General features: G+C 37.6%; 3 protein-coding genes across 35 annotated transcripts in view; 1 reads left to right on the top strand and 2 right to left on the bottom strand.

The window, feature by feature from the left end:
- The window catches only part of LOC127681600 (oocyte zinc finger protein XlCOF6-like), a 1,434,619-nt gene that overhangs the window by 1,072,981 nt on the left and 337,602 nt on the right, over positions 1-24,036 (top strand). The gene's annotated exons all lie outside the window — the stretch shown is intronic.
- Positions 1-24,036, bottom strand: part of LOC127681617 (oocyte zinc finger protein XlCOF6-like) — a 1,149,846-nt gene that overhangs the window by 921,588 nt on the left and 204,222 nt on the right. The gene's annotated exons all lie outside the window — the stretch shown is intronic.
- LOC127681640 (zinc finger protein 320-like) overlaps positions 1-24,036 on the bottom strand; it is a 258,929-nt gene that overhangs the window by 38,703 nt on the left and 196,190 nt on the right. The gene's annotated exons all lie outside the window — the stretch shown is intronic.

Consider the following 24,036-nt stretch of genomic DNA (forward strand, 5'->3'; position numbering starts at 1 on the left):
CTTCTCCCTGCTGACTCTTTCAATCTGGTTCTTCTCTGACACACTGAAATGCTCTGCTTGGTGTTAAATTAACTTAAATTAACTGTGCTATTCATATATGTACTAATTCTATTATGTACTAATATAAATCTCTTATGTACTAATTCTTTGTACATACTAGCAACAACAGATTGGATTATATGTTGACATTTTTTTATTTTAGTGCAATATATTTTGTATGCAAGCTGTTTCAAAAAAGTTTGATCTTCCTCTAATAAATTGTTGTGGATACAATCATTACAATGATTGCTGTTAAAATTTTAAGATAGGAAAGAAATCTATAGAAAGTGTTGTTACACAATGTAACTGTTTCCATTGGAAATTTTACATGACATAGCAGGTTAGCTATTATTTATCAAGTTTCAAGAACATTATCTTGTTTAATAAGGTGAAATATCAATAATTGGTACACTGTCACAATGTAACATTAAAATGTGCACTAAGCCTCTTTTTTACAAAGGCTGAATTCAGCAAGGCGCTAACTTCTTTAAATGTGAATTACTAAGTTCTAAAACTGTAATTTGATTCACATATTTTCAAATTGAGTTGGATTTGATTCATATTACAATATTTGTGTGCAAAATGTGTAAGTTTTTCATTTCAAAATGTTTTAAAATCTAACTAAAGGTTCAAAAATTTGAAAATTGTTCATCTAATCTAGATGTTGATTTTTATTGAAAAGTTGCACTTATGAAAAAGCAAAATAAAAAAGTTTTCTGGGCAGTCTCTTTCTCTTGCTCATTGTATCTTTTGTTTTTGTTTTTTTTGTTTTTGTTTGTTTTTGTATTTGTTTGTTTGTTTGTTTGTTTGTTTGTTTGTTTTCCTGAGACAGGGTTTCTTTGTGTAGCCCTGGCTGTCCTGGAACTCTTGCTGTAGAGCAGCCTGGCCTTGAACTCAGAAATCTGCCAGCCTAGGCCTCCCAAGTGCTGGGATTACAGGCGTGTGCCACCACTGCCCAGCCTTGCTCATTGTATCTTTAACTGTGACTACCATGTTTTCTCTTCAGTCTGACAATATAAAATCTCTCCCAGTAAAACTGTTTTCTTCTCCTTATGTTGCTCTGCTCTCTCAACTGCACTGTACTGCTGCCCATGCACTCTACTGTGTTCCTTTACTATTCTCTTCTTCCTGTACTGACTTTCTCTCCCTTAAATAGTTTCCCTTTCCTCTCTCAATTCAGGAGAGTTGCACGTATCTTGTTCTGTCAGATCTTTCTGTGACATTTCACATTTTCTGGTATTCAATTAGACAACACTTTCAAACATGGGTGCCTCTTTTTCCTTAGTAACTGCACTTTTGTTGTTTAAGATTAAAGTGAATACCAAGGGCTTGCTTGCATTCCAACCATAGTGATTAAAGTTGTGTGCCTGGGGCTGAACCACACCCTAAGTCAGAACAGGTTCTTATATTCCTACATAATATATTGTCAATTTAGTTTTGCAGAATTTCTTCTTCATGAACTTAAATCCAAGATTCACAAATGATACTCTTCATTATGTAGATAAATGTTTTATCTTACTTCTGCCAAGTATTTCATTGTGAACTCCTTTGGTCAATGAAATTTTTCTTTGTGAGATTGTATTCCTTAGGATTTGTAATCTAGAAGGTTTGCTGGCATTGTGAGTGGCAAAGTATGATTGTTCTCCATTCCTTGTGTGCAGTAGAGTTTCACTATGTTGTACATGAGGAATATGTCCAAGTTTTCTTGTATCCATTCATTCTTCACAAGATATGTCTTATTTCCTATGACCTCAAGAAAAATGTATGCCTTATTCTTTTGTGTGCTTATTTCCATCAGTTTATTATGTAGGTAGTCTTTTTGACTTAACAAACATGTCTTAATGTATTACTATGTTCAAATGTACCTTATACACTGTCAATAGTAGTAGCTACTTTCTGGATTTAACATTACAGTTGCCAGTAATTTTCTCTCAGGGCTTGAAAAATATTATTCCATGCCTTCCTGATTTTAATCTACGGATAAAGATTTAGTACTAGTGTATGCTAATATAATGTTGCCTATTTGATGGTAAGGAATAGGTCAAGAAACTGAAAAGGGATGTACACTGTTACAGCACTTAGATGTGGGCAGATAGACCTGGGAGTCCATGAATCCAATCTCTGAGAGACTTTCCTAGGAAATGCTAGGCTAGAATGCTATGGTCTTCTAGTAGTCAAGAGCCGCAGTGTATGAACACTACACAATTCTATTTAAGTTTATCTACTTTAAAAGATTGTGATAAAACAAGTGGTAGTAAATGTTGACTGGAATATGCAAAAGTGTGGAATTTCTATTCATTCTATTCAGAATCAGGTGTGTATTGGAGGAAATGTCAGTTCTAAGATTTAAAGTCGAAGCCCTAGTGTTCATATAGATTTTCTGGTGGAAGTATGTCAACCCATGCGTTATTCTTCCCATTCTGATATTTGTTCTTTTTCCATCTCCATGACGTGGAAGATGTATTTTTCACATGATACACATAGAAAAAGTAATTACATGAAACATTCATTTTATATGTTTACTACTGTTTGAAATTAAATCAGCACAGCATCTGTCACCAGAGCAGAAATTTTTGATCCGTTGCTGAAAGAATTGTCAGCAATACTCAGCTTATATGTTCCATCAAGAATCATAAAGTGACAAATGTCCTAATTACTCCCTGAAAATTCATGTATTCCTATGCCCATGTTTACTACACACTTGTTGCTGTCTACAAATGCCCAGGGCATCAAGTTTTACATATTTTAAATTTATAACAGTATTATATTTTCCCCTGCATCACCAATTTCTTTTTTTTTTTCTTTTTTTTCTTTTTTTCTTTTTTCTTTTCTTTTTTTTTTTTTTTTTTGGTTTTTTGATTTGGTTTTTTGGTAGACCAGGCTGGCCTCGAACTCAGAAATCTGCCTGCCTCTTCCTCCCAAGTGCCTGGATTACTGGCGTGTACCACCACCGCCCGGCGCATCACCAATTTCTATTTCAGAGAAATTCCTGTGGTCAGTAAATTTTCTACCATATGAATTAGTGAATATACAATTTTTTCATGCATATTACAATTGTTGGAATATTTACAGAGAAACATTCTGGTAGAGTATTTGCATTATCTGGTTTCTTTGCTATTCCAGATGGTGCAAAGCTCCTAGAATTTATTTTAATCTGTGCTATGTAAATCCCTAGTGTGTTCCATCCCTTGTTATTCATGTTTTCATTACATCCTTGTTTCATGTATGTTCTAAGGCAGGTTTTGGATGGGTATCCATGCTGTAATAAGTTCACAAATCTGTGTTCATGTTACATAACAATATGTGTTTCCATAACTCCACTTCCTCCTTTCTTAGAGCCTTGCCTGTGCCCCTACTGCTGGCTTTTTTACTCAGCATTTATCTGAATTGTCAGTTTTCCTTTACAAACCATGTTTTTCTGACTTAGGCTGAAAGCGCCACCATGTTATTGTGCAGACGGAACAATTTAAATGCATATCCACTATTTCTACGTATAGCAGTATGTAAGCTATATATTTGCTTTTGGGCCTGTACTCTTTAGAGTGACTTTTGAACACCTTCAAGTGCTATATCTGTATCTCTGTTGTAGGCTGACCTCATTTCAAATCAGTAAGTTTCTGTTACCTACTTGTCACTACTACACTGGTAGACAGACATTGTCAAATAGCTTGGTATTACAGTACTAGCATCTGCGAACTAGGGGGAGTGATTAATGACTCCTTACCCCCATAAGCCTACAGAGCCCTTTTAGCAGTTTTTACACTAAACCAGCATATTCCAGATCCTTTTAGACACTGACTTCTCAGACTATTCTTTAGGAATGTATAAATCCAAATGATGTTTTCTTGTATTTTTTTTCTGTATATTTTTAAGTATTATCAGATTGGAATATGCTCTTTTGATATTTGTAGCTCTTTTCGGGGGTGGGGGTGGGGGGGAGGAGGTAGGGCTGTTTGGCTGTTTTCGAGACAGGGTTTCTCTGTGTAGCTCTGGCTGTCCTGGAACTCACTCTGTAGACTAGGCTGGCCTCAAACTCAGAAATCTGCCTGCCTCTGCCTTCCAAGTGCTGGGACTAAAGGCGTGTGCCACCACCGCCCGGCGATAATTGTAGCTCTTGAGTTGAAGAATTATGTTTCTTGTAATTTGAGAAAACTTACCTGCCTCGTATTGTTATTTGAACATTGAAAACATTCTAAGTATTGCTCTTTGTAAGCACCGCTGTTCTCTGGTAAGGTAGTATGGAGATTTTGCACATCCTTGTCTGACTTCTGTATAGAGTGGAATGATGTCAGCTGTCCTTAGTTTGTGTCATGATAGGTTTAGTATGTTGGCTATTATCTTCATTAGACTCAGTGATTTTCCTTCTCTTCCACAGTTTTCTCCATGCAAGATTATTGTGGCATTTGTAAAAGAAATTTGTGAACTCAGTCCTGCATTTATTTAGTCCTCAGACTGTTAGAAGAAATACTAGAAGCCTGGGTTTCCATACTTGCTTATTGCATGACTTAGTGTTATGACATAGAAAGTTTTCTTGTTCACTTGTTCCTAGGATATCTGTTTTCCTTGTTAATTCTCATTAATTGTATATGACTTTCCACAGCACTGTCTCATCTGCTATTTCCCAGTTTCAATATAAAATAATGAGGCAGGGGCATCGAAAGATACTACCCGTATACCTTTTAAATGCCAAGGGAAGTATTTTGATATGAGAGATTAATAAGTTCAATGTAATTTGCTGAATACTTGCTTATACCATGATCATGACAATTTTGTGTAGCAATAGTATCTTGGCATTGGTTTTTATACAAGCACAAATAGGTGTGTGTGTGTGTGTGTGTGTATAGATATTTATGTATGTGTTTATATCAGGAGACCCTTGTCATTACTGTCGTTTGGAACTACAGAACTACGACATAGTTAACAGAGAGAATCTTTATCTATACTCCAAGACAACAGGACACACATACAACATAGGTATACTGTATCTGCCTGGTAGAATGAAATGGAATCTCATCAAAAAGTCAGGTATTGTATTCTATTATGATGACCAATGAAACACCATTCAATTCTAGGTATCAATCATTGTAGTCACTAGCACTTTGTCCTTGATTCTAGACCTAGGAAGAGAAATTCTCAGTAATCACTCTGAGTAATAATGTTTTGCAGCAGGTATGCAGGTTCTCTGTGTTTATGCCTGGTGTGTGCTGATGTTAGAAAGAGGCTTCAGAATATACTCATATTCCATACAACCCAAACTATGTCACTCCATGCTCTCATATATGTAAAAATGTTGTAGTATTCCTTTTAATGACCTTTTATGTGGTGCAGCATTGTCCATTATGTAGTTGTAGTGCTTTCATCTTTGTATTTTTTAAACCCTGTTGTGAAATTTCAAGAGGAGTTCAAATATTTGAAACTAGGAGAAGAACAAAACAAAACAAAGAAACAATAAATGAATGAGTTCTTCTCTGGTAACACTCCACAGGTCAGAGTGCTGTCCAAACTTTTTGAAAAATCCCATTTTCATTCAAAACATTCAATGGTTCTATTATCTAGTTCCTCATGGAAAGATGAACAAGTATTTGAGATACTCGAAAACTTACGGGCATTATGGAAGATCACCAGTCGTAAGTCTGTCCTGGAACCCGCTCAGAGGAACTGGCAGTAGTAAAGCAGGTGTGTGAGCATGTGTGTCTTCTGTTCAGCCACTCTCACCATTCTGCTGAGAATATCTTACAATTGTCAGGAAGTTTGAGAACCTATTGAGGTGTGAGAAACCTAAGAGGAAGCCCATAGATGTAATTTTAGACAAATAATAATAATAATAATAATAATAATCAGGTCTCAATTTGAGACATATCCAGCCAGCTACTGCTACAGGGACTTACTGGCCCTACTACATTATTTCTTGAGTACATTCCTTTCAAGAGATAAGAATCCTGGTCAATCACCTAACCTGCTGCATCAGGGAAGGTTTGAATACTGAGCTGGAATATACCATGGTGTGGAATGCATCAGTCAAGTTCTGGTAATCTATGTGGTTTCAATATCTGGGCATAACAATATGAACTAGGGTTCATTATAATGTTGTAATTAATCTTATGGTTAACAGAACATTCCTCTAAAATAACCTTGAAGATCATGTGCAGTATCTATAATTTGTACATGGAGATTCTCTTTGGTAAAGTATTAACAGAGCTCTTCAAATTAAAATGCATCCATTCTTTCTTAACTCTTGTGTTCCTCAATTTGCCATTTTAAGAGAGTAGCCTTTTGCCGGGAGAATGAATTCATATGCATCCCCAGAGTGCTTTGTAGATATTAGTCATATGAGGATCCACTGCAGATTTGATTGGATCAGAAAATGTACATTGTAAAGCCCCATCATATTGTCTGTAAATATTAGTATTTACTGTGTAAAGTTGTACTCTCCATTAATTTGAGGTTTGTGCATTCTTTGATGTAAATACAACATTTAGAGGTATGTCTTCATGGGATTAGATATTAATATTACACCTTAGGACTGAATGAAACAGGAAGGCAGGACTGCAGTAAGGTATGGCTGAGAAGAAGATATATTGTAGGTCCAGTAGCCCTGTGTGTTGCCAGAAAAATGCCAATTCCAGCATGCGGGCTAGCTTTATTCAATATTACATCCTGACTAAAAGATGGGATTTGGACACATGCTACAGGGAGTTTGATAGACAATCATACAGTCCACTGTAGTTTCCCATGGCTCTTTATTGTTTTCCTTTGACTTGCACATGGCAGCATTCCTGGAAGCAACCTGGTTCTTGGGCAGGTGGTACTTATAAGTTAATTTGGGGCTTTACAGTCTGAGGGAGAAAACAACCAGAGGTATCTGGCTGGGTCTAGATATAACCAGCTCATGAGAGGAGGGGAAGGATATGGAGGAAGAGAAGAGAGGTTAGAGGCCTGGGCAAGAGAAGGACCAGGAGCCAAGAAAGTATCCAGCCAGCAATGTCCACAGTGATCTGTTAGCAGGCACGCCAGTTAGCCATTTGTTCTGAGTTTCTTTGAGACCTCACAAGGTCCTGATCAGCTCTTGTTGGAGAGAGGTGTTGTTGGAGTCAGGTGTTTTGATTCTGTGGGTCGGAATAGATTTCTTGCAGTCTTCCTTGCTCCTCTTCAGGGTTCCTGGGGAAAGACTCTGAACGTGTGTGAATTGTGTGAAGGAGTCTAACATTTCTAAAAGTGAAATCTGCAGAGATAAAGAGACATTTTCTGTGGTATCTTCCCTTTTCATCATTTATATCCTTTCCCCAGGTGTTGGCATCTTTGATTTATGAAAAGTTCTAGGTTCTTTGTGACTACTGTTTCCCCATATTTAGGTCTCCCTCTGCTCACCCTAATCTGCTCACCCTTAAATATAAGGTAAGAGCTCTGGATGGTAAAGGCCAAGGAGACTGTAACAGATGATTCAGTTGTGATAGAGGAATTAACAAGTGGTGGGGTGGGTCCTAATGTGTTTATATAAAGATAAAGAAAGTAAGAATGTGTTCTATAGGGGTGTGATGAGGTATGGGGAAAGGGGGTGCCTCGTAGGGCCCATTCCAAGGCATCCCTTTCCCTTGAGGGACCAGGCACATGATGGTATAGTAAAGAATAGAGTTTATTCAGGGCATGGGGAAAGGCAGGTATTAAGAGGGTAATAGAGGCAGAGAAAGGCAGAGATAGGGAGAGAGTAGAGAAGTAGACCAGCCATGAAAATGTGGAGAGAGGGGGGAAGGGATTGGGGAAGGAAAGAGCCCAAGAGGGCAAGAGATCAAGAGATAAAGAGAGTGAGGAGGGAACAATCATTCTGTTTTATAGTGAGTCGGGCCTACCTGGCTATTGCCAGGTAACAGTGGGGAGGAGCATACCTGGATGCTGTCAGGTAACTGTGGGGGTGGAGTTCAGACAGAATGCTCACAAGTCACCCCTGTCAGTAGAAAGAGAATAGGAATTTGGTTTTGGCTCTGCAGTTAAGGGCCCTTCTTACCATATTCAGGTTCAGTTTCCTGTAACTGCCTGGGGACTTTTCTTCCTTCCAGAACTCTTTTTCCAGAATATCTGTTAAGGTTGTCTGGGTGCTATACATTCTGCCTTTCTGAAGTCTACAGAGCTACATGCGGGCAAAGATAATGTTTCATATAAAGTTAAACTAAATAAATGTTATTTAGAAATTATAAATGATCTGGAAGTATTGCATAGGACACAAGAAACAGCATAGGAAAGAGCATGAGAGGAAATGTGAAGGCTGAATATGTTAGAGGAAAGCTGACCCTTCATATGAACATTTTAACAATTAGGAATGATCCCTATGTGTGATAAAAATGTTTTGTATCCATGGAGCCCAGAGCTGGAGACTATTATCTTTTCATTGTAATGTGAGGAAAGAAGATTTATAATATCGATGATGTATTTAGGTATGAACTTTTATAAGAAAGCACCCTAATTGTGAAGGAATTTATAATACAGGAAAGTGCTGTTATCCAGCATCCCCTCGACCAAGAAACCTACTATAGAAGGAAAGTGAATTGTATCAGATTCCACCATTTTCTTAATGCAAAGTACAACCATGGGACCCAGATCTTTATACTCATCACTGATCACTCAGGTGTGATGTAGAAAGAACATGTTCCCACTCTAAATAGTTCACGGTCATTAAACGAGACTCATTCATTAGTAAATTAAATTGGAATATATGTTACGTGTTCAGATATGGCTGAGATTTGAAGAGCATTTGTTGTTCTTGCACAGGACCAGGATTGGGTTTTTAGCACCACACCATGTTCCATAACCACCTATACTTCCAGTTTGTGCGAATCTGACCTCCTCTTCTGATGTCCATTGATACAAAGAATGCAACTGAGGCACATATATACACATGCAGGAAGAACATTCACAAATAAAACTAAACAAAATAAAATAAAAATGAACAAATTTAATTTTAAAATTGTGTAAATACAGTTTAGAAGAATAGTATGACATGCTTCTGCGTATGTATGGGAAGGTCTTTGCAGAAGGCTTAGGTAATTGAAGAATTTTTTAGCTTATTCAGTTACAAGTATATACACGTATAGCTACCAATGGATCTGCCTGTTGGAAGCTTGTAGAGAAAGCAGGAAGAAGGCAGATCTAAGAGAGGATATAATCACAGGGACAAGCTTAAAACAATGCTGTTTGGGTCTGTTAGATCCTGAACACTAATTTCTCTCTGGCACTCAGTAGCTAGATTCTCCTAAACTTCCAACATGATCAGTCTGTATTAATGTAACCTACAATGGTTTAGCAATCACATGCCGTTTTAGACAGATTTTTATGAGCTGAGTTGTATCATTCTACCTTGTAAATATGTTCAGATAAGTTTCAATTGATAAAGGATCTCACTCAAAGTTTTGCATGCATGTAAAGCAGAGACAAGTCCATCCCGAAGGAGGAATAAGTTAGAAAGCAACACTTTGCTTCTGAATAGTGTACATTAGAGAATGACTATAAGTAGATATGATGACAAGTTTATCATATTGAAGAAATATATGATATTTGCCATGTAAATGGAGCCATTGCATGATGTATTTTTCTGCAACAAAGTACAATACACACTGTTTCTGCAGGTCGAATGAAATAAGATGGATTCTAAGTATGTTCTAACACCTAGAAATACTGACAACAGTTTTCAGACAGGCTTTAAGCATTCTGATCACTACCTCTAGCTTGTATCACGTGGTTTATATCAGTAAGAATTTTCTACAGATATTGATGGGATCCTGTACTGAAGACTGCTTCTCAAAAGCATTATGTAATGTCCTATTTACTGACCTTGCTCTCTTTTATTGTTTAAGGTAGAAGGCTCTCAATGCTCCCTCCATGCTTTCCCCCTTCCTGTAGCCATGTTTCATGCAGGTTGAGAGTCTGAAGAGCAATCATAGTAGACAGAGGTGGAGAACCTGCTTTGGATTGGAAAGTGTCCTAAGCAGCTAATGGGATTGCTGGAAGAATGACTTGGAGTTATTTGTTTTGTTTTTAAACATAGCAGCTCCTATGTAGGTTGCTTGGCTGCACTTTGTCTGCCAAACATAGACGTAGACGCTATTATTTTTATTATTCCTTTCTTTTTTTCCACATAAGACACTTATTTATACATGTATGTCTAAGAATTCTGAAAGAAAAACCACTACGTAATTTATGAAATTGTTATTTGACTTGGTTTTGTCACATAGTAGAAAATGTTACTTGATTTTAATGATGCTACCTAATGCTATCTTTTTATTTCATTAAATATCTTCAAAATTTTCTTTAAATAAATATTTAATTTTCTTCATGAAAAGATTCTTATGAAATCGCATCAGAAGTTCTTTGATTCTATGTCTTGTTTGTAATTTTGTAGCATACACTGATTTTACACTTCCTAAATGCTACAATAGAAAGAAAACTATTTAAGTCATTCTTGTATTTGTTATTCCATGCTCTATTTCTTTGTTCTAGAAAGGATGAATCATTTTATATAGGCCTTACAATCCCAACTAAGTATTTTAGTCTAGAGTCAGCTTGTTGGCACCCAACTTCTGACAAGATAGATACATGGTTCATATTTGAGCAAAACTGACAATTATAGAATTTGGAAGCACAGTTTTACTCACCATCAATTTACTATCTGAAATGTAACACTGGGATTATTCTTGTTATTAGAAATACTGTTTTTAAAGATATATTCTACATGTAGACCTCAAATATATACATTACAATCTCTCAAAATATCTGTGACCAACAGAGGTTCCAAGTTTAAAAGTATAAACCAATGCATGATTTATTCATTCATACCTATATAATAAGTCTTCTAATATCCTTGTACATTTTAACTGATTTTGATAACAATGTAGAAAATATAGCTTTAATTTCTTGTATGGTATTCCTGTTCGCTTTTTTGTATAACAGAGTCTCACCCTATAGGCCTGACTTTCATGTATCCTGATACCGAGACCAGAATGGCTTTTAGGTCACGTAAATCTGCCTGCCTGAGGCCCCTGACAGCCAGGAAGAAAGACCTATCCCACTGTATCAGGCTTGAATTAAACTTTATCTTTTACTCTTTCTGCTGGCAGGGAACAAGTATTTTGTTCAGTTGTGCCACCTGTGACTTTCTTGACTGAGCCAGCTCCTTCAGCTTGCATTGAAAGACTGATTTTTTATTTTATTTTACCTGCATGCTGTATCTTCATAACTTTGCCCTTTCATTGAGTTACCATCAGGCTTCCAGAGTTCATTTCTTGTTCCATCTCAGATTGAGCACTCCTTAGATTTTTATATCTCTGGATACAGTGTTCAAATCCTGCATTATCATAATTATTCCCTTAGCCACTTGTAGGAGTTCTCCGGTCTTTCATTCAGTTTGTTTCTGCCTTCTTTGAGTTCCTGTACTTATTTCTTTTTTATGTCATTTGATCTCATTGAACAGTTTTCAGATTATATTTTGAGTTCTGTCTCTTGAGTTTGTTTCATAATTTATTTTGTCATGAGCATTGATATTGCATTAGTGATTTGAGGTAGGGAAATTCCATCAACATTGTCAAATTGCTTCAGTTCCGTCCTCTCAATTTTCTTTTGCTGTGTGGCATTAGGTTAGGTGGCAGGGATTTCCATATGCGATGTTATGCTTAAGCATTGAGAATCTAGGTGGGTGGCAGGAAGAGAGCTTCCTACTAAATTCATCTCTATTCTAGGCAGGTAGCACACATGTACGGTGGTGTAGATCCGATGCAGAGCATCTTGACAGCTATGTAGAAATCTTCCTGAGACTTAGTCGCAAGTGTAGGTCAGAGTGTGCAATATAAAATTGGTTAGGAGAATTTTCTACCCTGGACAGAGTTAGAGATGAAAGAAAACCTTAAGCAAAGACATTGTTGGTTGGGCTTGTGGAGTCCTCATGCTCTCAAATGATGGAGGGACTTAAAAAGATCCTCTCTTGAGAAAGGTTCTTTCTGATCCTCCTGATCTCCATTGGAAGGCTCTTTCTGATCCTTCTGATCTCCAACTGCCACAGAGTGCGAGGATTAAAACCTGGAGTCTCTATGCCCATCTTTTGTATGCCTCACCAGGATAACTTATCAAACTATACACATATGTGTAGGCTGTGTGTGAATGAGCTTCATGTTTGATAGATTACAGTGAAATTCTGAAAGCATAAAGAACATTTCTGGGAAGCTATCTTTTTTCCTGTGTGTCCTTTAAGAGGTTGTTAGGCTCCTTTCATTGTTGTCCATGATCAATTCAGAAACTGAGTGAGGTACACTATTGTCACCATGAACTTAAAGTTTCTCCATGCCCCTGACTTTTGAGAGATCTTTGATTAGAACTGTGTCTCATGTTATCCAAGCCAAAATGCTACCTAATTATCAGTGTTAACTTTTAGCAACCTTTAGGAACCTTTAGGAAATTGTTTCTAGACTTCTCATTTTTTTCTCTTTGTCTGCTGAGAACAATGGAATGTTAGAAATCCAGTACCCTTCTGAATAGTGTCATTCATACACACACACACACACACACACACACAAACACACACACACACATTGTAGTGTTTTCAATCCTGTATTCTTCAACATCTAAGGAATTTGCCAAGAACAAAGGGTTGTAGTATATTTTGTTCATCTATGCTATCAGAGAATTATAGAAAAGGTTAAATTAAATATTTTCCTTTCCTATTTTATCTGTTTTCTTCATGTTTTTCAAATGACCACTACAGATAGCTATTTGAATTTTGTTTACTATAAAAAGATTTGATGTAACAAGTGACAGTATACTTTAATTGGAAGGCTCAAATGTACAGAATTATGTCTGTTTGGAAATGTGTGTATTTGAGGAAACTTCAGTTCCACATTTTTGTTTTGTTTTTTTGTTGTTGTTTGGTTGGTTGTTTTTTTTTTTTTTTTTTTTTGGATTTGGTTTTTCGAGACAGGGTTTCTTTGTGTAGCCCTGGCTGTCCTAGAACTCACTCTGTAGACCAGGCTGGCCTCGAACTCAGAAATCCCCCTGCCTCTGCCTCCCAGAGTGCTGGGATTACAGGCGTGCGCCACCACTGCCCGGCTTCAGTTCCACATTTTAAAGTAGAAGCTTTAGTGTTCATGGTGACTTTCTCGTGGGACCATGTAAACCATCGGTGCACTGATAGACATAAATTGCCAAACAGGTTGGTATTTCAGCCTCTTAGGAGAGCCTTTGATCACTCCTCACACCTAGTTGCCTACAGAGCCCGTTTATCAGTTTGTATGCTACACTGGCATATCCAAGACCATTTTTGAAACTGAGAAATCTTCTAACTTCTCAGATTATTCCTTAGGGATATATAAAACCTAGTGATATTTTCTTGTATTTTAAAATAGCTTATTAATATATTATCAGATTGGAGTGTTCCACATTCCTCACAGTTGTTCAGATTCTTTTTAGAATGGAACCTATAATGGCTTTAGTAATGTATTGTGACAGAAAAATGAAAAACACTTTTTCCTTCAGTAGAGTTTCTCACTAGTATGAATTGTATGATATATTTCTATATAGTGATGCAGAACATAAAACATGTATTCATGGCATTAAGTGAAACATCAGAAAGCCTTTGTTTTTTGCTTTGAGTAAATGTTTCAGGGAAGTTGTGGCTATGTTTTGGCTTATCAGTAAAGACAAAGAAATTGTTTTAAGAGTTTATGAATCTTGAGGAGATGTCACTCTGGAACTTCTGTTCTTGGTGCTACCTTAGAGATTGCAGTTGTACAAAACTTGTTCCTGCGACATTCCTGGCAAACCTGGAGCTTCTGCTTTTGATCATGGCTAGCCATAATCAAGGGACTGAGATTTGTGTGTGCTGCCTGCTCCCTTGAGCAGAAAGGAGAATATAACCTTTGTATTTGGAATCTGTCTTTGCCCCTAGTTATCCCTGTGTAATGTTTGAATAAAGTAAAAGGAGTGTGCCAACTGGCTGTCATTTTTCTTCCAAGAGGGCTGAACTCTTCTGCTCAGCCAGAAAATGAAGGCTCAGCGTCTTGATGAGCTTATGTCATCCCTGGTGACACCCACAACCAACAAAAACAAGAACTGACAGCTAATGTTCTGGAACAGGAGAGAGGGGAGTCTGTGCTCACCAAGACTGGAGGTGAAAAACATGATCTTTTTGTTTTTGTTTTTGTTGTTGTTGTTTTTTTGTTTTTTGTTTTTTGTTTTTTGTTTTTTTTTTTGTTTTTGCGAGACAGGGTTTCTCTGTGTAGCCCTGGCTGTCCTGGAACTCAGTCTGTAGACCAGGCTGGCCTCGAACTCAGAAATCTGCCTGCCTCTGCCTCCTAAGTGCTGGGATTACAGGCGTGCGCCAACCACACCCGGCTCCGAAAAACTTACTAAGTTCAATTAAGATTAATAAACTTAATCTTAATAAGTTTCAGTTCGTATCTTTGGGAATCTCACACCCATACCCACCCTACCATATCTTCCCACTCCCTGGGGCCTGCAGTCTCTTGAGGGTTTGGTGTGACTTCTCTGACTGAACCCAGACCTGGCAGCCTTCTACTGTATATCTGTTGCCAGCCTCTTACCAGCTAGTGTATGCTGCCTGTTTAGTCGTCCGGTGTCTGAGAGATCTCGAGCCTTCTGGTTAATTGAGACTTCTGGTCTTGCTGCAGGGTCACCCTTCTCAATTCTTCCAGCTTTTCCCTGCTGACACTTCCTCCCAGAACAACATGGAATCTGCTGGCATGGCTAAAGAGTTCTGTTGCTGGATCAGGCAATGGAGCCAGCCAGTGAGAAGAGACAACCCCATAGCCTGCTCTTAAGAACCAACAGGATGCTGTGAGGGAGGTATAAAGGTTCTTACAATAACCAAGTATGCCCTGGCCACTTTCCTGACTCCCAGAGACAGCGAGTGTTGAATCGATTCCTTCTTCCCCCATCCCCATGGGTTTTTGTCAGGGTTACAAGCAACATCTGGCACAAACATGCTGTTCTTTACATGTGCAGACAATGACACTGAGCTTTCTAAGAGCCAGGGTTGTTTTGATCAAAGTCATCTTTAAATTCCTCTGACTGAGACCTTTATTCAATATAGCAGAATGGTCAAGTGCCCCTTTCAGCATTATTATTATTGTTATTTTTGTGTGTTGGCACATTCATGTCTCATGTGCTTTGCCCACATGAAAGTAAAACATAGAAGCCTCACATTTATTCCTTTGTGTCACTTATCTGGATAGCAGGGTACATTCTGTTGAATTTTTGGTTCTCCAGGCATCTCCATGTAACGGCTGATCATCCAGGAGATGGAACCAAGATCTTGTAGTAAATCTCTAAACCCAATAAGCCTGTGCAAAGAACACACAACTCAGTTACAACATTTTTAAGCTGCATATCTTTATGGTTCAAATTTACCACTACAGTGCTCTATTCCCCAGTTCAGAGACACCTTGCTACTTCTGGCTTCTCAGGGCTGTGTGGTTCTGCTCCATCTTTCTACTACCTCTTCTTGCCCTGTCTTCCTATCTCTCCTCTACTTCCTTGTCTGACTCTTCTTCCTCTCTTGTCCCTATCTAAAACCTCCAGCCCCACCATTCCCTTGTAATCACTGCCCAAGGATCTAGCCTTTATTTGACCAGTTAAAATGAGAAGGTTCACATGAAATCACCTGAGTACATGATCTAGTCCTCTTCTGTGCAGCCCCTCTCGAGGATGCAGAATTAGCATCAAAATACAAACAGCACCAGAACAACCCACAACACTTCTCCCTTTTTGTCTAATTACAAGGCTCTTTTCTCTCAGATATAAATTGAGCACCACTATTAGAATTATGCAATTCATAACATATAAGATATGCTTCACACCCAGTCCATCAATTTTGTCAGTTTAGATAAAACACTATACCATTCATCCTAACATAAAAGGCTTACAATTCTGTACCTGAATTATTTCCCGGTTTTAGCTTGTATACCATCTGAAAGCCATCTTCTCAAATCTGTATCACCTTTCTCAATGCTAAACATCTTGAATTGGATATGAGAATACAACTAGTCTCCAACCTTATCGTAAATCTGAGCATGACTTAAATATTACTTGAAAAGTAATAGGAAGCACAAAACATAGCTTCCAAAATGCAACCAATTTGTAGCGACAGATGACTACCTGCACAGTCCCTTATTCCTCACAACACTGGAGCATCACTCTTCAGCCTTCTGGCCCAGGATCATCTGACAGACCTTTATCAAGCAGAGTTTTGAAGGACTGCTTACCCTGTCTTTGCAGAGCTATCAGTCGCTATTCCACATAGTGTGTCCTTTTCCTGGACAGCATTTTTTCTGTAGGTGATTTGAGGCAATTCTTCGGTGGCTGTCTCACCACAAATGGAGCAACTCCACTGATGCTCGACTTCATCTTTATACAAAAAATAGAATGCTGTCAAGAGCAGACATGTCTCTAGTCTTTAATAATGAATTGCCTTCAACTGTCATATATATTCTGTGCACTTCCGAGGCCTTTGAGAACTATCTGTCTGTGCAAAGTATATGTGAACTGTTAAGCCTTGTCTCCTCTCTACCGTTTCTAATTAAAATATCTTGAAAACACCCTTTTATTTATTACTCTTACATAGGAATATGTTGTCTGGCCCTTAACTTATATTACTCAGTCATCTAAAAACAGTTTGTAATAGCAGTTATAGAAGGACTGGATCTAAGCTTTGTATAATTAAATGTATTGCATAGGTACAGTGCCTTCTAAGAGTAACAATATAATCCAAATTTTTGCATCAATATATGGCATTCATACCAATGACGATGATAATTCTGTATCTAAGTAAATTCTGTATCAATGTAAGAAGTTATAACTTCAACTATTTATTCATCAATTATCAAGTTTTACACCAATGTGAGATATGGCCATGCATGCAATTTTTTTTTGGGGGGGGGGAGAGGTTGTTGTTGTTTTGGTTTTTTTGGATTTGGTTTTGTTCGAGACAGGGTTTCTCTGTAAAGCTCTGGCTGTCCTGGAACTCACTCTGTAGACCAGACTGGCCTCAAACTCAGAAATCCGCCTGCCTCTGCCTCCCAGAGTGCTGGGATTACAGGTGTGTGCCACCACTGCCTTTTTGATTAAATTTGTAGGGCATTTTTCCATTTGTGTTTGCCAGTGCAAACCAAATCAAGAGTGAGATCATAATGTTTGCATAGATTCTTTGTTAACACTTATCAGACTATTTTTCTCCAGATCCATAATTTTGTGTGACTGGATGTAACTGTAATTGTGTTACCTAAAGATATTACCACTTCCTTTATATATTCCCTACTGTATGGGTTTTTTTTTAGTTCCTTAATACTTCAGTAATATTAAAAAATCACTAACAGACTCATTATACACTAAAGTTTGCACTCTTGTATAAAGGTACCAGTAAGGTACCATTCAAACTGAATACATTAACAGGATTTCTCTGCAGTATGGCTTTTCTCATGATGTCTAACACCATTTGAAGGCTTTATCACATTGCTTATTTATAGAATTTCTTTCCAATATGCATTGTTTTATATATTCTGAGACATTATTTTTGTGAAAAGCCTTCTTCATATCTGTTAGAATAGGCAGGCAAAATTCTAGACATCATATTTTAGGTCCCACGTGGGAAGTTTTATTGCCAGAAGCAGCCTCTGAGATGGGATGAGATTTAAGAAGAGAAGGGGCTGTGGGTCAGGGAAAGAGTCTTTTATCCAGTCCACGAGGCAAGTGAAGTACATGAAAGGGAAGTGGTGCCATGGTGGGTGCCATGGCAACAGATGCAGGAGCAGTGCTGTTGCCTACAGATGAGGAGTCTCCTCACTGGATGGAGGAGCTGGCTGTGAAGTCACTTCTAGCTGTCCACAGATGCACCTGATGCTAACAACATTGCTTATGTTTGTAGCATTTCTCTTCAGTATAAATTCTTTCGTGACATTAAAATGATAGTGAATGCCAAGAATTTACCCCATTGATTACTTTTATAGGGTTTGTCTTCAGTATGAATTCTTTTCTTTTTGCAAACTCCAGAGATTAGTTAATTTTTTCCATATTGTGTTACAATGTAATCTTCTAGACATTTGGGAAATGCAAAGGCAGATACAGTTTAACGCGGCTCCTTTTCCTAGAAAATATCAACTTAAATGAGCATCTATTGAACTCAATTTTCATATCCCATGTTGTCCTCATTTCCTTTGGACATCTTCTATTATTTTCTTGCCCACAAATCATTTTGTCCCTGTTCTCTTTGAGTTGATTTACATGGTTTTCAAACTTTGATATCTTTGATCATCACTCTTGGTTTTCAATTCTTTATCATGGATATCATTTAAATTGTCCTCCTTATAGGATTCATATATGATTTGTAGTTTGTGCCAAGGACAATTTATCTTAGTTTTACTTGGTTAGGTATTTCTACTGAGCATCAGAATTCAGAGGGATTGCTTAATTGTGTACAATTACATGGGGCTATAAAAGTACTTTTCATTCCAGCTCAAATTCCTCTACCAGAGGCCTTACTCAATCTGGTTTTTCTCTGAGACACTGAAATTGAAAGGATAGAAAATACAGCCTAACTCTCTAATGATCCCAAGAAGTCAGAAGTTTAAAATTCTGTCTCGCTTGAAAGAAGCTCTAACTCCAGCCTTCTAAGGAGCCCCAAACACTTCATATTCCAGGGCCAGCTCTTTGTGCTCTTTGTTAGAAACTAGGTAAAAGGACGCATTCCTGAGCCCGCCCTTTGTTAAGAGATAGGCAAAAAGGCCTTGAATAGGTGATCCGGGCCCTGTAAGTTAACTGGAAAAGAGCTAATTATCTGCTTATCTTCTGTAAACTGCTTTTGCCATTACCCCCACCCAGGTGTTCAAGCAGCTATAGACGTCCAAGAAAATAGGAAACTAATTGGCCCTCAGAGCTCGGGCCAATAATTTAAACTGATTGGCCTAAAAACTATGGAGTGGTACAAATCGATTGGCTTGCACTACGTGGGCTCTTGATGCTAAGGAATGATTGGTTTGTGATTCACTGGCTTTGTTGTAAACTTACAAAAGCTGTCCCAATTTTGCGTTCGTGGTCCCATAGTCCTCTACCCCTTCACAGTGTGGGCCCCAGAGCCTCTGGAATAAAAATCCTCTTGTTATTGCATCAAGACCATTTCTGGCGAGTGATATGGGTGTCGCCTTCCAAGGCATGGGGCGCTGGGGCGCCCTCGTTTTTCGGGTCTTACAAAATGCTCTGCTTGGCCTTAAATTAAATGTAGCAATTTTTTTTTTTTTTTAAATTTGCGGGCCCTTGTCTATCTCTTTCTCATTCTGTCTTTACCTATGCCTAGCATTTTCTCTTTTCTTTTCTTGTTTTTTTTATTTTTTTGTTTTTGTTTTCCCAGACAGAGTTTCTCTGTTTATCCCTGGCTGTCCTGGAACTCACTCCTTGGAGCAGGCTACCATAGAACTCAGATATCTACCTGTCTCTGCCCTCCAAGTGCTGTGATTAAAGGCGTAACCCACCACTGCACTGCTTATGTTATCTTTTCAATCTGAATAGGCAATCCTCTCCCAATAAAACTGTTTCCTTATCCCTTTCTTTTGCTCCACTGTACTGTACTTCTGCTAAAGCCCTCTACTATATTCCTTTACTTCTCTTCTTCCTTCTCTCCCTTAAGTAACTTCCCTTTCATCTCTCAGTTCAGGAGAGTTGAGCATAACCTGTTCTGTCAGATCATTCTGTGATATTTCACATTTTCTTCCATTCAATTAGACCACACTTTCAAACATGGGTGCCTCCTTCTACTCAGTAACTGTCCTTTTGTTGTTTGGAATTAAAGTGAGTACTAAGTGCATGCTTGCATTCCAACCATAGTGATTCAAGTTATGTGCCAGGGGTTGAACCACACTCTACCTCGAGACAAGGTCAAATATCCCTACATAATATTCAGTCAGTTTAGTTGTTCACAAGTTCTTCCTGAACCGAATACCAAGATTCACAAATAATACCCTTCATTGTGTAGATATCTGTTTCATCTATTTTGAATTCTACCAAGGATTTTATTGTGAAATTCTTTGATTTGAATCATCAAATGAAATGATTCAATGAAATTGTTCTTTGTGAGATTGTATTCCTTAGTTTTTGTAATCTAGAAGGTTTGCTGGCATTGTGAGTTGGAAAGTATGTTCCATATTTATCTCCTTTCCATGTGTGGGATAGAGTTTCACTATGTTGTAAGTGAGGAACATTTCCTAGTTTTCTCGTATTCATTTATTCTTCACAAGAAATGTCTTATTTCCTACGACCTCATGAAAAATGTATGTCTCATTCTTTTGTGCATGTTTATTATCTAAGGAGGTTTTTGACTGAAAAACATGTCTTAATGTATTACTACATTCAAATGTACCTTATACACTGTCAATAGTAGTAGCTACTTTTCTAGATTTAATATTATAGTTGCCTGTTATTTTCTCTCAGTGCTTGAAAAAATATTCCATGCTCTCCTGATTTTGATCTATGGTGAAACATTTCATACTACTGTATGCTAATATAATATCACCTCTTTTGACGGTATGGGATAGGACTAGACAACTTGGAAGAGATATACATTGTATCAGCACTTAGATGTGACAATAGGGAGATATATACTGAAGTTCAGGAATCCGATCTCTGAGAGACTTTCCTAGAGAATTCTAGGCTATAATGCTATGTATGGTCTTCTAGGACTCAAGAGTCCCAGTGTCTGAACAGGTCACACTGATATTTGATTTCGTCTACTTTAAAAAGATTGTGATGAACCAAGTGATGGTAAACTTTGACTGAAAGTCCCAAAAGTGTGGAATTGTGTCTATTCAAAATCGGGTGTGTATTTGAGGAAATGTCAGTTCCAAGGTTTAAAGTTGAAGTTCTAGTGCTCACATTGCCTTCATAGTGGAAGTATGTACAACCATGGTTTATTTTTCCCATTCTAGAAGGACTCTTGTTCAGTCTCCATGAAATTGAAGATGTACTTTCCTCATTATACATGTAGACAAAATGATTCAGTGATACACATTCATTTTATGTATTTACTACTTTTGAATTTAAAGCACAGCATCTGTCCCTGGAGCAGGAATTTATGATCTTTTGGTGGTAAAAATCACAACAATGCTCAGCCTGTATGTCACAGGCAAGAATCATAAATTGACATGCTTTGAAAACACTGTCCTGATTGCTCCCTAAAAATTCATGTATTCCTCTGACCACTTATTATTACCCACTTGATGCTGTCTTGGGGCAGCATGCCCAGGGCATCAAGTTTTACATACTGTAAACTTGTGTGACAGCATTATATTTTTCCCTGCATCTCCAGTTTCTGTTTTACAGAAATTCTTGTTGTCAATACATTTTCTATCACACAAATTAGAGATTATCCTCATTTTTCCATGCAAGTTAAAATTGTTACAATAAATATGTTACAGAGAAACATTCTGGGAGAGTATTGCATTATCTGGTTTCTTTGCTATTTTAGATATTACAGATATCCTAGAATTTATTTTAATCTGTGCTGTCTAAATCCCTAGTGCTTGCATTTTCAGGTGAGTGGCCTTAGCACAAGAAGTGCCCTAGAGTGGATGCACAGTTACCATCTCTTCTTTGTCCCATCCCTTGTTATTCAGGTGTTCATTATATCCTTGTGTTTCATGTATGTACTGAGACAGGTTTTGAGTGGGTATCCACACTATCATATCCATAATTCCATGTTTCATGGTAAGTGGCAGTATAGGTTTTTTTAACTGCAGTTCCTCCATTCTTTAGAGCTTTTCCTGTTCCCCCACTTCTGCCTTTTCACTCAACACTAATATCCCAAGGCAACAGTTGGCACTGTTTCCTTTATAACCTATGTTTGTCTAACTTAGGCTGAAAGTACCAACAAATTAAATGCATTTCTAGTATTTCTACATAATAGCAGTATGTCAGTTATAAATTCACTTTTGAGTCTGTGATCTTTAGAGTGAGTTTTGATCAGCTTCCAGTGCCATGTCTGTAATTCCTTTGTAGGCTAACCTCACTTCAAGGAAGTAAAGTTTCTGTCACCCACATATCACTACTATACCGATAGACATTCATTGTCAGATGGGTTGGTATTACAGCACAAGGTTCATCATCTAGGGAGAGCCATTAATGAGTCCTTATACCCATCAGCCTACAGAGCCATTTTTAGCAGTTTGTATACTAAACCAATACATCCAGTATCTGTTTAGACACTGAGTTGTCTTCTGATTTCTCAGATTTTTTTTGAATGTATAAAACCAAATGATATTTTCTTGTATTTTCAATAATGTACTTAGTGTATTATCAGATTGGATTATTGCCTTGGGATATTAGTAGCTCTTGAGATCAAGAATTATGTAATTCTCTTGTAATTTGCAAAGAATTGCCTTTCTCATATCCTTATAAGAACATTGAAAATATTCTACATCTTACTTTCTCTGTGTAAGCACTGCTGCACTGTGATAAGTTAGTGTGGAGGCTTTGCACATCCTTGTCTGTCTTCTGAGTAGAGTGGATTGATGACAGCTGTCTTCAGCTTGTGTAGTGATAGGTTTGGGATGTTCACTATTATCTTCATTAGACACTGTGATATTTTGCCCTAGGCCTTTCATAGATATAGTGACATAGTTATGAGCCTTTTCTCACTGATTGTACACAGTTTGTGCCTTGGTGTTGTTTGGTTTCTTCTTGTTGAAACAGTTTTGAATCTCAGGCATGAAATCAAGTTGAGTTTACTTTTTGCATCTATTAGACAGAAACTTTTTTGAGTTTACACTGGTGTACCTGTACTGTTGTTATTTTCTGTGTGCGTATTATTAGAGTCAGTTGCTTTTGGATGCAGGTAAAGTCCGCTTTGGGTGATAACTGTACCACATTCCCTTTCTGTATTCTGCACTATTTTCTGTGCAAGTTTTAGTGGGATTTTTCAGACGGAAATTGTGAATTTGATGCTGCATATGTTTAGTCCTCAGACAGTGTTAGAAGGAATACTGAGGGCATGGATTTGCCCACTTGCTTAATACCTGGCCTAGAGTTATGATATAGAAAACTTACTTGCTTATTGTTCCTAGGGAATCAGTATTTTCCTCATCAATTCTCATTAATTTTATAGGACATTCCATGGTAATCCATCATCTTGCTTTTCCCAACCTAAACTTCTGAGGCAGGGGCATTGAAAGAGACCATTCATATATCTGTTATGATATATGAATCAGTTGATGTGAGAGAAATATAAGATCAATGAAATACATAAAAAGCACTGAATATTTGCTGATACCACCATGGTCATGATAACTTTCCTTAGTAATAGTATGTTCATGTTCAGGATGAATTCTTATCTTTTTATTCATGCATAAGCATATGTATGTATATGTATTTGTGTGCATATATGTGTATGTATATATTTTGATACATATGCCAGGAGACCCATATCACATATTCTTTCTCTCATGTGAACCTATGAGAGTGATGGCCAGAGATTAAATCCATAACAGCAAGGTTCCAAGAATCTCACTGTATTCATATTCATTACTGATTGAGAACATAAGATCAGTCTGGAACTATGCCAAGATTCAGATATATTCATGTTCAGGAAGATATTCCAACAGTGATAGTATTTTACCAGATTTGATATAACGAGCGAATCATTCCAAGGGCATATGGCTCATTTTATTTATTGCTGTCTACACATATTGCCCCTAGCAGCTATCAGTGATTTTCTCCCATGCCTCCTCCTTGATTTTGTTTTCACAGAACCCATGTTCTAAACCCTTGAATTATGACTTCTTTCAATTGACACTTTCACAAGGGAAGTCCAAGGCTAACCATCATAAAGCACATATTTCTTATGGTCTTGGTAACTGATACACCATCCTCTTATCAATCTGCATGTGGATCTGAAACTTGTAGATGAGTTCCTGGAACTGTAATAAAAGTTTACCACACCATTAGAAAAGTGGGGAACAGCTGGCA

Source organism: Apodemus sylvaticus, chromosome 3 (genome assembly GCF_947179515.1).
Source record: "Apodemus sylvaticus chromosome 3, mApoSyl1.1, whole genome shotgun sequence".
NCBI lineage: Eukaryota > Metazoa > Chordata > Mammalia > Rodentia > Muridae > Apodemus > Apodemus sylvaticus.